A 12,106-nucleotide genomic window follows, 5' to 3' on the forward strand; every position below is an offset into this window, starting at 1 on the left:
AAGCCTGGGATTTAAATATCCCGGGCTTTATTTGCATGTTCCCGTCCGGCCGCCATTTTTAAATCCCCTTTAGTTCGAACGAACTGCCCACGGCTACACGCGGCAGTCAGAAGTTAATGGTCATTCCTCGTGGAATGAGGTGTAACAGTTAATCCAAACTAAGGACTTAGTTCAGATTAACTTTAAACTGCCGCGTGTAGCCGCGGGCAGTTCGTTCGAACTAAGGGGGATTTAAAAATGGCGGCCGGATGGGAATGTGCGCTCTGGAATGTCGGCAGGACGAAAGGCCTGGCCACGGCCCCCGTCCAGGCAGCCACACCCCCTTGGGGCTGTGGGGTGCTGCTGGGTACAAGCCCCATCCAGCACTGCGGAGGAGGTAGGAGAAGAGGCTGCCGAGGCTGTGCCATAGGAGCCTCAGGCAGATTTTAGCCCTCTGTTTATCAGCATCCAGTGGGGGTCCTCCTCTAGCCACTCCAGTGCCAGGCCTCAGGTACTTCCGAAGCCGTAATTACGCCTGTGAGCTGGCTCAGTGGCATCGTCCCCACACGGCCGGGCAAGGGGGGTTCACATGGGAAGCGAACGACAACTTCTGACTCCCGGGACTGTACCTCCACCAAAGCCCAAGCTCGCCTCCCCTTGCTGCATCCCTTTGCCCAAGCCTTTCAAAGGAAGATCTTGAAAATCAAAGTGCAAACAGCGAGGGGTGGGCTGCGCATTTCTGAGAGTCCAATGCCAACAGCTGTAGCACATCACTAGACAGAGCAAGAAGTGAATGCATTAGTCTGTTAATGTAACACACACACACACACACACACACACACACACACACACACACAGGAGCACACACACACACACACACACACACGCGCACACACACACACACACACACACACACACACACACACACAGGAGAGCCCGGCTGGCTTGCTAAGATGCGTCTGAGACTGGAATGCCTGCACAATCGTTTCCAAATCACCTTGTCCAACCCCACCCCGCTTCCCTCGGGTTTGTTCTCTCCCACTTCTTGTCTCGTCAAGTCTGAGCTCCAGCCGGTGCGCTCTGCAACGGGCTGTAACTGCTCCGAGCGGCACACCTTGGGGGCAGCACAAATAATAAATAATAACACCAACAAGTTCAAATGCTTCCCCAGGATTCGATTGCAAACAGCAGTTCCCAAAGGTATGTTCGAATACAGAAGCAAATGTTGTGTCAGGCGTCGCTGTCAGGAAAGAAGAGGTTGACATGCACTCCCCCTCCCCCACCCCGCCCAAATTCCATGGAGCTTGGACATAGTCGGGGAACGGCAAACCCTTTCTGATTGCTTGTTAACAGCATTGCTGCTCCCCTTTGCACTGGTGAATTTCCTTATTTTTGCAGGTTTGCCTCACACCATCGCTCTTGCTGAACGTGGCTTGCAGCGGGTGATCAGCATTTGCTTGCAAAGTTAATAAAAAGTGAATTGCTGGCTGGAAGAGGGATTTGATCTTGTGTAAGGATCCAGCCAAATAAACCTTCTAACCCCCCCCCCCCCCGCCCACGTGTAACCCCAAAAGTGTGCAGACACGGCTATTACAGGCCAGCTAATCCTCTCACACACGCAGAGATGTGCACACAGGTGTCACTTGCACCCACAGACACAAAACACACACAGGCACCTGCACAGTCAAGGGAGTGTCGTCACATACGGGCACACATACGCGTGTCTATGGGGTATCTGAGGCGTCAGAGGGTGGGAGAGCCGCTGGATTGGGCCATCCTTTTGGGCTAGGCTGAGTTCTCCCTGGAGATCTCTTGCTTATGTTGAGGTCTCTTTGCCCCTTCGAATTTCAACAGCATAAAAAAGGACCCTAATTCCTTTTGGGCAGGGTTTCTTATCCCCATCTCCCTAGCATCCACGGTGACGGGACAAGCCCCTCCACAGGGCCTCTTCTTCACCAGTGGCGGGAAGCAATCGACAAAGTCCTTGTTCTTTGGTGGCGTGCAGCTGGGCCTTCCTGATTGGCTGGAGAGAGCCCCTCCCCGGGGGTGGGGGTGAGGAAGGGAGCCAGTCTTTCACACTTGGTGATGTTTCTTTCCTGGTTGGAGGTAGCGTTTCAGAGCAAACATGCTTACAGTCACAGAACAAACACGTAGTAGCTTGTAGCAAACACTTTCCACACCAGCCTCCACATGGCTGGACTTTACAAAAACAAGAGAGGCCATTTACAATGCACATTAATTCCCCGCAGAAGAAAAAGAACAATAAACTATCTAAACTGCTACAAGCCACAGGGGGCTACAACCGTGGTACCCTCAACTCACCCAACAGCATTGTTAATCTATCCAACCACACACTTAGCCAGGCAGAGGAGTCTGTCCTATCTCGGGGGCTCTCTTCCTGCCCTCCCCCACCCCACTACGATACAGTTCTGTGGTGATCTAGAAACCCGTTTTCCCCATTTCTGACTCACGGAACATTCCGACACATCACTGAACAGTGCATGGGGCACAGGGTCCCTTCCTACCAACGCTACAAGCAGAAGAATTCCAAGTTGACTCCTCCTGATGGTCGAAATGACAGTCTGGACTTCTCCACCGAGTGCCTCCGCAGACGTGCACAGGCTGACGTAGCGAGCAAACATCCCGAGCCCTATAAGCGGAGCCGTGCAGAACACAACGCTGCCCACGGCCGCAAAACCCACCGACGTGATCATCAAAGAGGCTGGCGAAGGAGAAGCTGTTGTCGCCTCAACGAGGTCAGATTACGGATGGGAGGTTGCCAGGCAACTGTCCAACACCACATTCGACAGGCCTCTTTCCTCTCATCCCACGGAGGAATCCCAAATCCTGCACCATCTGCACAGGAAACTCCCTGCAATAGCACAGGACCAAATCTGCGCAGACACACCCCTACAGCCCTGACCGGGGTACTCTATCTGCTGCCCAGGAGCTGTAAACCTGGAAATCTGATGCACTTTTTCAGTGTGGACGCACTCTTGCACAAGAAGACTGCAGGCTAGACATAGCCCCAGTGTCCTGTATGCCCACAGTGGCCACCATGAGGTGCCCCAGAGGGAGTCACCACGTGATTCCTCCCCTGTCGCCCATTTCCAGCTTCTGACAAACAGAGGCTAGAAACACCGTTCCTGCCTGTCCTGACTAACAGCCATTGATGGACCTAACCTCCATGAATTTATCCAGCTCTTTTTTGAACCTTGATAAAGTCCTGGTCTTCACAACCTCCTCTGGCAAGGAGTTCCAGAGGTTAACTGTGTGCTGAGTAATGAAAAATTTCCTTTTGTTTGTTTTTAAAGGAGAAATTGCCTGCCTGGGAATGACAATGCAATCTGGAAATCAGGACTATCAAGGCAAATGAGTCCTGGATATAACACCCCACGCTTGTCATGCCACTAGTTGTCCCAGGGATGAATTTTAGCCTTTATCTGTGTATTCCTGATGGTCTCTTGGCCAGGAACCATTCCTGACTCCCAGGGTTCTTTTCTTGTGCCCTATTCCCACATGCCAGTTCCTAGGTGAGGCGCATGGTGACCCATGCAGCCTGTGGCAAGTGGCAGTGTCTCTCCTTTCTTTATGCCCAGCTCAGGGCTGGCCCGAGCCATTTTGGTGCCCCAGGCCCCAGGAACGTGGCGCCGCCCCCAGGGCGCATGGCGCATGCGCAAGCCCGCCCCTGTGATGCATGGCTCCGCCTCTGGGTGCATGGCGCATGTGCAAGCCCGCCCCTGTGATGCATGGCTCCGCCTCTGGGTGCATGGCGCATGCGCAAGCCCGCCCCTGTGATGCATGGCCCCGCCTCCAGACACACGACACATGCGTGGGCCCATCGGGGCACGTGGGTGGACCCACGGCGCATGCGCTGCCCAGTCGGCCTGGCCACTGCCGATAGCGTGCAGCCCGGGGCAGCCCGACGCGGGCACCATCTGGCCGTGCAAGGCCCTGCGGCCGCAGGGGGAAGGACACTGCTGGCTGGTGCTGTGGGGGTTAACACGGCTCCCACCCCGGGAGGCCGCTGAAGCCTGCTGGGAGCCGGGTGCCCCCCGTAGGTTGGCACTCTGGGCAGCTGCCCGGCTAGCCCAGCCCTTAGTCCAGCCCTGGCCAGGCTGCCAGATGAATTCTGTCTCTGGAGACTCAACTCCCGTGAGCAGGAAGTAGCCCCCTGCCTTTTCCATGGCTACTCAGTGCACAGGCTGCTTTGAGTTTGCCGTGTGATAGGGCAAATCAAAGGGACACTGGGGTCAGGGGTGTCCCTGCTCTCCCAGATAAATTCCACAGGCCCTTACATGGCCTCTGCTGGGCCAATCGGCTACAGGATTGTGCTTCTCTTTCTGTGTGGGGTGGCTGTTCCTGTGGTCTCTGGCGACTGCCGAGCTCCACCCCAGAGGTGATGCATTTCAGTGGGGGTGGGGAGAGTGAGGCTATTACAGGAGCCAGTGTTTTTCCTTACAAAGGGCTTTCCTGGAGCAGAGCCAGTGCACGCGATGAGCGGTGCGGCAGCAGGGCCATGCTAGTTCTTAGTCAGCTTGGCAGAGAGGTCAAGCCAGGTCCCCGCCCCCAGTGCCAGCCAGCCTGCGTGTGCAGCGGGGCCTGCTGGGCACTCCGGGAATGGGAACGGGACAGAACCGCTGGAAGAGATTCCCGAGTCCACCGGTGTCCTGGGAAAGGGGGCGGTGGCTGCGCTGCGCGGTGCGCGTCCAAAGGCGGCAGCAGACAGGGCATGGTGGATGATGCTGTTGATCTCTCAGCAGGCAAACCAACGTGCCGAGGGGAGCCCGGGGAGGGGGTTCCCTGGGTCCCGCACTGCCCGCTCCGCTGGGGAGAGGGAAGCCCAGCTGGGAGCATTGCCCCCCCAGCTCAGCGAGGGCCAGAGGCAGGGAGGGGCCCACCCGTGCAGATCGCCGGGCGAGGGAGCACACGCCGCCTGCGGCTTGAGGCTCTGAGCTCACACGTTGCCGGCTCACGCTGCGGGGCCAACTGAGCCGTGTGGACGTGGACAGGCTGGAGCTCTGAGGCACCGGGGGGAGGAGGGATTCAGCCATGTTGAGAGCTGTAGCGTGAGCCCCGTGAGGCCAGGTCTGTGGGCCTGGGCATGGAGCCCTGTCGCCAGGCACCCCCCGGGTTGGCATGACAAACGCCCCTCGTGAGTTGGGCCCCGCGCACCCGTCGGCGTTCGGCACGTGGCCTGCGTAAGGAACAGGCACTGAGACAGGGCCAGGGAAGAAATTTGCCCCCAGAGCTGGGACTACGCCCTCTCTTCCCCATTCACAGCCTGGCCCCACCGGCCTGCTCCAGAGTGGGGGCCACGGCATCCCAACCAGGTGACTTCCCATGTAAGGCTGGATCAGAAAGGGCCACGCGCTGCCACCCCCAGGCAGGACACTGCCACCTTAAATCAGCGCTAACTCTAAGTAAAGCTGGATTCCTAGTCGGCTGCACTGGGACCCCACAGCAGCCAGGCCCGGCTTGCTCCGGGGCACAGCACACATGGTGGGTTGACAGCAGGGCCCAAGACAGCACCCAGACCTTGTCAGCTGTTGCCGTTGACTGTCCCCAATTCTGCAAATGCACCTCCTGCAGGCTCTGCTCTTCCAGCCTCAGTGTCTAGCTGCGTGTGCGCGGGGGCAGAGCGCGGTGAGGAGCCCACCCTGCCCTGGGACTTAGCCCAGTGTGTTCTCTGCTGCTGCCCATGTGCGTGATCGGTCTGTTGCCCTGTTTGCAGCAATCTGCCTTTGCAACGCGGGTCGCTGCCTCACACACCCCAGGCAGGCAGCCGGGCGGGCCCTTCACTGCAACATGCAGCCTCCACCAGGCACTGAGCGGTTTCAGTGGCACATTTAATCTCTGACTTGTGTGTGTTGAAACCCTTCCTTATAGCTCCCTGAAGGAGCCTGGGTAATCCCTGAGCGCTGCCCTAACCTCTCCCTGACCTCCTTGCTATTTTGACGTGACTGCCTCTGGCTTGGAACCCTGCGCTGTAATTGTCAGGGGCTGGCGCCCCGGGGCTGGGGCCCCGGGGCAGGCCCATCACACTGACACAGGTATGCGAGCTTCCTTGTTTGCTTTGCAAGCTGAAAAATCCTCGTCACCTCCGCGGTGCCGATTTTGTACAGCGGCCAAGACGGCTGCAGGCCTGTTCGTACCACCCCAGCGATGCCCTGGGTCTGCTGGCTGTGGGCACCGTGCTGCAGCAGCGGGCATGGGCAAGATGGGGACGTCCGCATTCTGCGCCCTGTCTCACCACTTCACTCCCATCTCCCGAGCAGGGCCTGTCACCTCTCCCTCGTGGCAACCCAGGTGGGGAGTTAGCTGCCTGGGGGCTCTGGAGAACCCTGCCAGGTTCCTAGCTGCATCTTCAGCCTCCTACAGACCTTAGAAAATCTGGCCCCACAGAGCCCAGAGCAGGGAAAATCTTAGTCCGGGGCTTGATTGGGATTTGATGGCACAGGAGAAGGCGAGCTGGTAATGCAGGGAGTTTCAGCATGGACTGATGTTGGCATTGGTTTGAGAGCAGGCTTTCTTTTCATGACCGACTTTTGTGCAGGTGCTGTGTGTCAGGTGCTGCTTTTCATTTGGGATGGCATCTCATAAAAGCCACTTACCTGGCCCATTCTGCAACTAGCGCCTAAAGCTGTAGGTCGTGGGGGCGGGGGGTGCACTGAACAATTGGAATCGTACGTACAGCATGGAAAAGCTCAGAAGACCGATCTGTTCTTCTCTTAATGGGGAGGTTCTATCCAGTTTGGCCTTTTTGCTGATTTTATCATTCACTTATTTTCTCATTTCTTTATAGCCTCATTTCGAGGAAAGTGTTTGCTATTCATAAATATTCATAAATATTTGCTGAGTATTTTAGTCAAACAAATAACAATAGAGAGGCCAGGTTTCAACCCTTCTAGAAATTTAACCCTAAATGTCGCAAGTTTGTCTTCAAACATTCAAAAGTCCTGCTTTGCACCAATTTCTAAAATTTCCTTTTTCTTCTTATTCATTCACGCTGACACTTCTCACGGCGTTTTGAGCACATGCCAGTTCTTATGATGCCAGGAATGAAATCTGAACAACACAACTTTGAGCTGTTGCTTGTCTCTAGGTGCCAGGAGACTTCTTTGGGCTCCTTGTCTTTTTGTTCAAAACTTTGGCTCCATCTTTTTAAAATAAAGGACACTTCCCATAGCCAGGGATTGGCTCCTTTGGGAGCATCTGCCTAATACAATTACACAGAAAAATAATAATAATTTTATATGATTCATTTTTTTCTGGTTCGATGAAATAAAATGAGGAGCACAGGATCTTTTGACATGGGACATTTCTGTTGAAAATGTCCTGTCTAAATTGCTGGGTTTTTTTCCCGAAAAACTCCATTTTGAAAAAAAGCGGTAGCTGCCATTATGCAAATGAAGCGCAGGATATTTAAATCCCTCTTCATTTGCACTTTCGATACATCTAATTTACATCCCTCTGCTGACAGAGGGGTGTAGTTTAGAAGTAGCCACAGGGACCCTTCCTGTCCATAAGAGGCAGGCCTGATTCTGGACCCTAACAACGCCCACAGGCGTTTTACCCAGACATGCCCGCTCAAAGGTCTGGCAAAGACTGGAAGCCAGCAGGACAGCTCATCTGGTTCCATTTACCAGAAGCCATTGCTGACATCCCAGGGCTGAGTACAGTGGCTGCTTGTCGGTGCTCAGCCAAAGGGGTTTGGATCCGTGCAACCCCTCAGATTATCTTGCGATTTTCCCACCAGTCCTAGGTCCATCCGTTCTGGCTCTGCTTGGATTCTGCTAGAATGCAGAACAGGGCCCCGCGGCCTGTTCTCGCTCCTCTGTCCTGTGGAGCATATTCTGGGACAGTGCTGACATCAAATCCAGGGGCTGCCGCTGGGTGCCGACAGGCAGTAACACCTCTTGTCCCATGCATTTCCTCGCCACAGTTTGCATTTGCCCATGGCTTTAGAATGGGTTTATTGCACATCACTGCCAGCCCTGGTCACCATTTCCAGTCTAACATTGCTACCTAGCAGGGTTGCTGGGAATACAGTGCCGCTGGTTCCGCAGCCCAGCTGGAACTGAAGGCTGAAACTACAACAGGGTTCAAAAAAGAATTTGACGCAGGCATCAGGACAGGTGGATCAATGGCTGTTAGCCCAGATGGCCAGGGACTCAATCCCATGCCCCCAAAGCGGTGACCGCCAGGAGCTGGGAACAGGTGACGGGGATGGATCACTTGGTCGCCTGTGATATTGAGCCACTTTGAAACACTTGGCCACTGTTGGAAGACAGGATGCTGGTCTGGATGGACCATTGGCCTGCCCCACCATTGGCCCGTCCTACCCAGTTCTCTGTAGACCATCCTAACTAAAAACATCTTATCCTTGTGAGCTAGAGAGAAAGAGTGAGAGAGAGAGAGAGAAAGAGAAAGAGAGAGAGAGAGGGGTCTGACCCCCCTGCCCCCAAACAAAGGACTCAGATCTCCCAGGGATAGATTCAGTGTGAAAATCAAGCTGATAGATAGATCAATCGATCGGTCGATCCTTGGAGGTGTTTGCAATCTGAAATCCAGCCAGGGTGACGTGTTACAATTGACAACTGTGTTAACACCGTGTGTCTGAATGCCTCAATACTCGATAGCAAAATCTATCCTAAACGTTAGGGCTCTGTCCATCTCTAGGTGTAAATCTGTGGGTTGTGCAGCTGGATTGCACAGATACTAAAGAAACCCAAATCTCCTCCCCACTTTTATCTTTATAGGATGGGAACAGCATGAAATCTTGTCCCTTCACACCCTTCTACTGGGTATTCTTCCAGGCAGCAGAAATGTTGCTTGGTTAATTATAGAATTAGTCAATAAAAACATAAGCACAAGCACAAACGCCAGAAAGCGATAGAAACACTTCTGCCTTTTTCTGCTCACGCTGGTGTCCTGACTGGAAATTCTAAGCTTCCTTCTCTCTCCAGCAAACCGGTCCTGAAGTGGACACATCTCAGGGCCGTTCACATATGTTGCAAAGAGGGCGTGTTAGCAAACAAAATGCTGATTTGGTTACATAGGATTAGTCAGTCTCCTGGGGAGAGAGAGGGAGAAAAAACCCTTGTTCTGATGACGTAACTGAGCCAACATAACAAAGCCAGCGATGACAAGGCCGACAAAGGCAAGGCAGGGCAAACAGAGAGCTCCACAGGCCTCGCGAGACAGCTGCTGTGTTGTGCGAGGCAGGGAGTGACCCAGGGAGTGCTGCAGAGAAGCAAATGTGAACACCCCTTTTCCCCATCCCAGCAGGGCTGGGGCTGGGGTTACCAGCTTCTGCCTCTGCCCCCAGGAGAGATTCTGGCAGCGTCGCTTTCTCGCTGAAAGCTGTTAAGTGGGGGCACCCAAGAGCTCACCGTTGTCATTGGAAAAGTTTGTGAACTCTCCAGAAGTGCCCCTCCCCCGGGTCGCTCGATGGAGAGACGTCCTGGTGGGGGAGGGATCGGTTCCAGTGTCACATCGAGCGTCTGGCTCCTGGGGATCAGTGGCTGGCTACTCTCCTCCTCCTGCTCTCCTCCAGGCTGGTGCCCTTCTGCGCCCTGGGACCTGGGGCCCGTGGGAGCAAAGTCCTCGCAGTGTCCAAGGGACTGCTGGAGGAACTGGCGGCCACATGTCCCACAGTGACCTGCTTGCAACACTGACCACGTGGGACAGGCCAATCCGCTGTTCCCAGGGCTTTTTGAGCTCTGCTGGACATGCTGGCCTGGGTAGTCAGAGCAGGGGCCGCAGGGGGGAATAGCGTTACTCCTGTGAAAAGCGGGAGTACAGGATTCGGCTTCCGCGGCTCCTGGGGCGATGGGGCAGGTTTAGTGGTGTGGACACATCACTTAGAAAACCCCCCATAGATGGCTACATTGGATGTGCAGGTCTGGTGTGGACCAGGCCAGAGTGAATGTTTGCCCCCGATGTTGCCCACGTGCTCAGCGTCTAAGGGTATGTCTACACTAGCCCCCTAGTTCGAACTAGGGAGGCTAATGTAGGCATTCGAAGTTGCAAATCAAGCCCGGGATTTAAATATCCCACGCTTGATTTGCATCTTCCCAGCCGGATGCCATTTTTGAAATTTACAAGTCCGGACTAACCTCCCGTGTCTACTCGCGGCAGGGACCCGGTAGTTCGAAATAAAGCCCTAGTTCGAACTACCTGTTAAACCTCATTCCAGGAGGAATAGCAGGCAGTTCAAACTAGGGCTTTATTTCAAATTACCGGGTCCCTGCCGCATGTAGACACGGGCAGTTAGTCTGGACTTGTAAATTTCAAAAATGGCGTCCGGCTGGGAAGATGCAAATCAAGCGTGGGATATTTAAATCCCGGGATTGATTTGCAACTTCGAATGCCTACATTAGCCTCCCTAGTTCGAACTAGGGGGCTAGTGTAGATATACCCTAACCGATCACACCAATTGGGGCTGGGAAAGAGATTTCCCCATATCAGATTGGCAGAGGCCCTGGAGTTTTGCTTTGCTTTGCCTTCCTCTGCAGCAAAGCAAAACTCTAAGGTGTAAACTGGTGTAGATGGGGGGGGGAGGGTTCTCTATAACTTACGATTCTTTAAATCATGATTTCAGAACTTAAATAACTCTGCTGTTATAGGTGTGGGGGGACGGTTCTGTGGCCTGCAATGGTTAGACTGAATATGCTGCTCCTTTCTGGCCTTATGATCTGGCGTTTGTCAGAATGGGAGATCCACAGATCTGTTTATGAGGAACAGCTGGAGATGGAGGGTTCATTATTTATCCCGCGAGCTGAAGGAAATAGCTGAACCAAAATATACAGAACACATAGAATCCGAGGGCTGGAAGAGACCTCAGGAGGTCAGCGAGTCCAGCCCCCTGCCCAAAGCAGGACCAATCCCAACTAAATGCATCTTTCTAAGGCCCCACGCTACTACCCCAGGGTATGTCTACACTACCACCCTAGTTCAAACTAGGGTGGTAGTGTAGACATACCCCCAGAGATCAGAGACAAGGCCAGCATTGGAACAGCTCTGTTAAAAGGTACTAGAGATAATCCCAGGAATTATAGATCAGTCAATCTTAGTTCAAGGGAAAACTGCTAAGGAAATAAACAACAAAAGTGCTTAAAATGTGGCAAGCACCCAACGAACACCATTATTAACTTGAAGCTCATATTAGAAAGATCAGTTGAAATGGGGAAGACAGTATAGTGGTATTTCCCTGCATTCCAAAAAGCATTTGTCAGAATTTACCAGTACAAATTGCTCTCTGTATTAAGATTTGTAGCCTCTGATGGAAATGAACTCTGAGTAACAAACAATTATGCGGGAATCGTAAGGCAATGTTAATAAGGGATGAAAATGAAAATCTAAGAGATCAAGAATGGGGTAAGACAAGGTTGTGTAATGTCATAAAGTTTATTCAATATTTATAGCAAGTGTTTGATTAAATTAATGAAAGGAATAGAAGAAGGCGTTACGATACCTGCAAAATGGGTTAACAATATTGGACGTGCAGATGACACAGTACCGCTGGCCGATTCAGAAGATGGTCTGGTGAAGGTAGTGGAGATTGTACATGAATATGGCAAAGCATGTCATCGAGAGATGAATGTGAACAAGACTAGGCAGGCTCTTTGGAAAACATTCAAGAGTCCAGCGACCAATACAGCGATACAACCAGAGAGAAATGACTGCTACTTAGGAGGCATCGTTTCAGAAAACTGAAGATTGACTATTGAAGTCAGCACCAGAATAGCAACAGCCAAAGAGACATTTTGGAAAAATAAAGTTGTGAAGATGAGGGACATAAATCTGAAGACTAAATTCCTGCTCTTAATATTGTACATTTGGTCTGTTAAATTCAGGCTGTAAAACACGGACATTCAAACAGCCAATAATGAAGAAATGACAATCCTGTGACTGATGGTATTGTAGAATAATGCTGAAAACATTGTGACTAGAAGATGTGTTCCAATAACTGGAACTCTGCCAACCTCAGAGATCTTAAGAACAGAAAGACTTGATTAGCTGGACACATTAGAAGAGGGTCAGTGGGGAATGCACATTTCTGGGGACAAGAAGGAAAGTCGATAGCAGAAGAACACACAGCATAAAAAGATCTTGCACAAAC

The sequence above is a fragment of the Pelodiscus sinensis genome, chromosome 26, assembly GCF_052426305.1.
Source record: "Pelodiscus sinensis isolate ZL-2025 chromosome 26, ASM5242630v1, whole genome shotgun sequence".
Taxonomy (NCBI): Eukaryota; Metazoa; Chordata; order Testudines; family Trionychidae; genus Pelodiscus; species Pelodiscus sinensis.